The following is a 6,000-nucleotide window of genomic DNA, read 5'->3' as shown; positions in this document are numbered from 1 at the left end:
TTGCTCTTGTGTCATTTCAAATCCATATGCTGTTATGTTTGTCATGAAACAGTGAAGGAGAATTTCTGAGGAACTTTATTTGATATCTTCATTGACGTCAAACCTGGCATAACACGTCAGTGCCTCATTTTTTGAATATTTTCAGAATAGAGAGTTAAATTTCAGTTTATTCCTCACACAAAGCTATTGTATGACTCCAGAAAACTTAGCATATAGTTTTGTGTCTTATGGACTACATTTATGACAATTTTAATGGTTGTTTATGTGCTTTTTGAGGCTTTGACAGCCACAGTCACGATTCTTTGTTTTTTTCTGCATTGTATTTTCATGTTTAATGTAATGTTAAGCTACTTGATGTTTCTTTGTAGTTATTTGCCAAATCTGTCATTTTTACTCCCTTTTATGTCTTTTCAAACCCATACGCTGTTATTTTTGTCATGAAACGCAGAAGAAGAATTTCTCAGGAATCTTATTTTGACATCGTCAGTGACGTGTCAACGCCCATTTTCTGAAAATCTTCAGTGAATAGAGACTTCAACTTTAGTTTCACAAGCTATTTTATTAGTAGTCTTATGGAAATTTTATGACCCTTTAAATGGTGTCATTTTTCAAAGATTACACGTAAATACTAGTGCCGGGCAACGGTTAATCGTGATTAATCACATCCAAAATAAACATTTGTGTGTACATAATATATGTGTGTGTACTGTGTATATTTATTATGCATATATAAATACACACACATGCAAATATATATTTAAGAAAAAATATGTTATGTTTATATATTAAATATTTATATATAAAATAAATTGTATGAATATAAATGTATACATGTGAATATGTGTAAATGTTTTCAAAATATATACTGTATGTGTGTGTCTTTATATAAACATAATAAATATACACAGTATACACACATATATTATATAAACAAAAACTTTTATTTTGGATGCGATTAATTGTGATTAATCATTTCCCAGCACTAGTAAATACTATTTCAGTCTTTATTTCAAAATGTTTCATTCAATGTGTTACTTGGTGTTTCTTTATAATTATTTATAAAATTTATTAGCAATGACTGAGTAAATATTTTTATTTATTTATTTGTTTGTTTGTGTGCATGTGCAAGTTTGGCAAAACATCGAAGTGAGTAAAGAAATGGGCAATTCCTTTCAGCTGTATAAACCAATTATTTTATTAATTAATTAAAATAACACATTTATAATGGTATGTTTTTAAAAGCCTTCATAGAGTGAACGGATGACGTATAAAAAAGTAAATTATGCATGAAATGCATTCCGGCCCCCTCAGTGCTATTCTTATATCTGTAAGCGTGACGCTATACTGTATGCGCTTGCGGATATTTAAGAGCTTTATAACGCTCCAATCACATTCGATCCATAAACAGTTTGATGGAGCGCACCATTAGGCCCAGAGAAACAATTATATTTAATTATGTAAATAGCTGAATCACCCAATAAAATCCAAAGAGGAATGGAAAAGGCAGCCAGGTCAGCACATATTTTGAGAGGCGCTGGAATAGCTCACTCTGAGTTGCGGCATCACAGCTTGATTTTCACAGTCACAATCTCCAGAGTTAATTGAAGTCAATAACATTCAGCCCCCGGGGTGGAATTTAAATGGTTTGTTGCAGGTGAGTACTTTAAACCCTACAATACTTTGATTTATACTCTCTCGCTCTTGTGGAAGAAGAAGAAGAAAAAGAAAAAGAAAAAAAAAAAAAACTTCTATGGCACAAAGCAAATCGCACAATGGACGGAGGTAATTGTGATCACACCATTCTTGTACAACATTTCTATAGACACAGGGAAAAATCAATATCAATTTGACAGAGTTCAAGGAAAGACGAGTTGCCTTGTGCCATGCACACAATGCCACAAACAACTTCAATATCACTCGCTCATTCAGAAAAATGTACCGCATGGGGACAAAACAGGCAATAATTAGTCGCTAACATGAATAAACCCCGATGAAAAGACCTGGATGAATTTCCAGACTGGTTTGCTGCTGCAATAAGCAGAGTAATCAAGTGATAAAGGACAAAAGAAAGCTTTGATATCAGACTCGAATTGAAGTGTCAAACTTAGAAAACAAAACACACCCTTTGACTAACACTCTTTTGTGCGGTAGTTCTCAAAAGGAGGATAAATAACTTTACTGTGGCAGTAGGAAACACCTTTGGGTGATGTGTGCTGGAGTCGAGGCAGCAAATCTGCTGCAAACTTTACAACAGATCCAAACAGCTGTGACAGCTAATTCTGCTACTCAAATGGAAATATAGAGGTAATAGAAGACAAAAGAAGATAAGGTGATAGTTTGCAACATAATTGTGGTCTCAAAGGCTTGAATCACTCTTAGTTCATCTTTCCACTGAACTATAGGTTTGTTACAGTGGAAAAAAGGTTATTCAGATTATTAAAACAATCTAATAAAATAATAATAAAAAAAAAAAAAAAAAAAAAAAAGAGGTTCTTTTAAAGTGCACCTACTATGGGTAATGAAAGGTTCATATTTTGATTTTGGGAGTCCCCAACAACAGGTTGACATGCGTGCAAGGTCAAAAAAAACACTTTCATTGTCTTATAATATAGATTTATTTTTACCTTATTTGCTCAACGACTCCCAAACGATTAGTTTAAGGATTTATTTTTCCAAACCCCTTCTTTGCATAACCCTAATCTGCTTTGATTGGTTCAATTGGTCTCATTTTCATCTCATCTGACCTGTAATGCCTGATAAAGCAGCATTTTTTGAGGCAGTGCTGCTTTGTGTACAGCATTACTGGGGAAACCGCTATTTTACAGCTCAAAAAGCGGCACCTAGTGGCAAAGAATGAATTTGCATTTTCATTCAGACCAACATGAATAGACCAACAAGTGGGTGGGCAATATACTAATGCTTCATGTTGATGCTTGGGATTCGTTTTAAAAACAACTCGTTTCAATGCTTTTCCGAGTCGACTCTTTCTTTTGAGAGACAATATCTTTATTCACGGTGCACTTTCAGATTTAAAACTTTGCAATATGTTTTTATTCACTTAGAGCCGTGTTGCACACTGTATGAAAGGTATTTTTCAAAAATTCATACTAGGAGCACTTTAAGAAATGTTCATTTAAATGTTCTTTGAGGAACCCCAAATCATTGCAAAAACCCTCTTTGGAGCCTTTGTTTTTAACACTGTACTGAAAGGGTCTCTCTGTACCTCTATTTTCTTGTCATGGTAGGATTTTAGTGGGCCAAACTAATTAAAACATTTGTTAATGGAAATAACATTAGGTCAAGTGCAGGTTTAATTTTAATGCACCAGTTATGTCTCAAGATGAATCTGAACAACATGTCCTATTTTTGAGGGATCAATGTAATGCCATTAAAAATTAATTTTAAACCGTAAATTACTTTCCAAGTAAAGGCCAACTTGCATCAAAATCATACAGTCTCTCTCTGATGAAAGCATCTTATAATTATTTCTAAGTAATTGTTTGTAGTTTTAATAAAAGGTTTTGCTCTTAATTTCACCTCTTGCAAAATCCGTAAGATGATTTGCATTTTAAAAAATATGTTAGAACAAATAAATAAATACAAAATGAGTAACTCATATAGGATAAAGAGATTTTTGTAGTCCATTTTATTTATATATATACTGTATATAGGACTTCTAAAATGAGAAAGGAGGACAACAAGTAATTGTTTGTAGCTTTAATAAACAGCTCATAATTTCACATCTTGCAGAATCTGTAAGATGTTTAGCATTATTTTGGAACAATTTTCTCTCAGAAATTGCTAGTAAATTTCACAAATTATTTTTACTAGCAAGTTTACTAGCAACGGACTGAATTAAACATGAAATTTTAAACTAGAAGGATTAAAATAGTATTTGTTTTTGTATCTTTGTTTTATTTACACCTACAAAAGGTTATTTTTATAGCGTACTTGTTATGCTTTCATTTTTAAGATATTAAAAATAAATATAAGATATTTATTATAGTCATTATTTTTACATCATTCTTACACATATATAAGTATATAACAAACATCTTGATTATTCCGCCGAGGTTTCTTGCATATTGTACCGAGGACACGTTTTCGTGTCTTTGCATGAGACAAGAGTTTCCAAGTTTGTTTTGGAGCAGATGGTTTCAGATGGTAGCAACTCATTCCATCCCATGCTGCTTCACTTCTGAACGGATAAACACAAGTCAAAGTGTTAGTGTCGTGAGTGAGTTCTACATTGATAAATGAGTGAGGAGCGCAGTCCCCTGCAGACGACTGCTATAAACGCACCGCTGACACCAGCCCACTTATCCCACAAGTTTTCATGGATATGGGACAAGGTCTTCTGTTTATTTTTAGACTTACAAGATCTTTCCAAACCTGAAGCTAGCTGTCACAGATTACGCTCCTTAGTTCCTTATAAATGCACAGGCATTCTTTAAGGATTGTGTGTGATGAATACATAGATGAGCCTGGACTGATGGGTTGAAAATAGATCGGTTTTTATACTCACACTATTGCATCACTTCTGTGTTCCTCAAAATAACAAGTTTAGGCCTATGATGAAGACAATAGGGAATCATTAGAGAGCACGACGACTGCTGGATTTCGTGTGGTCTGTCCAACTGCTGGGACAGAGTAATTCTAGTAGTTCTGTGACATAAATAACAATTCAGGATGTTACTGTCCCAAAAGAAAAAGAAAAAGAAAAAAAAAAAATAGCCAGATGATTTATAATTTAAACAGAGCTCAAAGGTTTGTAGCACACTAACTGCATGATTTCTAGACAGGCTAGTCCTGAGCTAGACTGAATGGGCTTGCAAATTATTTTAAGTCATACTGTGGCTAGGGTCTACACTTTTAATCTTATTTTATAAATAATATAATCGGGAACATGTGTCTGCAATTACAGGGTCAAAAACAGACAAAACCAGAAATGTTTGTTGATAACATGAGGATCAGCACCAGCATTATTTTTGCGTCATTGAGATACTGTTTGATTTTTTTTTTCTTAACATTTTCAATTCATTTAATTTTATTTATTTGTTTATTTTTTACATTTTTTTTAATATATTTTTAAAAATGTCTATATACAGTAATTTTATGAACTTTAATCAGCTGAAATAATTTCAAGTTTTTATATTTGATCTTATTTCAGTTAATGTTTTTAAGTAAAGATTTGTTTTATGGTTTCAGTTTTAGTGTCAATTTAAGTTAATTATAATATCCCTGATCAGCACACAAAAAATATTACTGAGAAAATGCTAATGCTGTCATTGCCAAAAATATTTTGAATATAAAAACTCAGTTAAACAGATTATTTTCTTCGTTAAGCATGAATATTATGTGTGAGAATTAAAAAAAAAAAAATTATAAAAAATAAATAAAATGAAATAAAATAAAGTAAAATAACAGATAAAACAAAGAATCAAACAAATAAATAAAATACAACACAGTAAATAAATACAGTAGTTCATAAAAACCCAAAATGGCAATATTGTTTAAGTTTAAGTTTTTTGCCTATCCAAAAAGTCATCAAATTCTATCATCAAATTATTCAGGAACTGGTGACAATAACATGCTGTATTTTTCGTTTAAATGCACCAAAACATTACAAAAGTACACACTTCCTGTTTTGGGCTGCCATTGTTAACGTCAAGATAAAAGTCTGCAACATTATTGAAAGTATAAATTCTGCTGATTTATTTTTGTGTTGATTCATCTGACAATCATCTGAGAATGAGAACATTCTGGGAAAATAAAAAAGAAGACAAAAAAAAGTAAAAAATCTGGTGGCCAATCTATTTTTCGATAATTGGAAACCAATTGTGAGTTTATTGAGTATACCATTAGAATCCAAATAAAAGTTTGAAATCTCAAGACCAAGGGTTATAAGCACATAAATGTGATATAGAGTTTGAGATTTGTTCCCCAACAGCGGATACAAATCTTCCTACCCTTTTATTGACTGCCAGAAGAAGAAGAATA

The sequence above is a fragment of the Onychostoma macrolepis genome, chromosome 01, assembly GCF_012432095.1.
Source record: "Onychostoma macrolepis isolate SWU-2019 chromosome 01, ASM1243209v1, whole genome shotgun sequence".
NCBI classification, from domain to species: Eukaryota; Metazoa; Chordata; class Actinopteri; order Cypriniformes; family Cyprinidae; genus Onychostoma; species Onychostoma macrolepis.
This window is presented reverse-complemented; position numbering follows the sequence as displayed.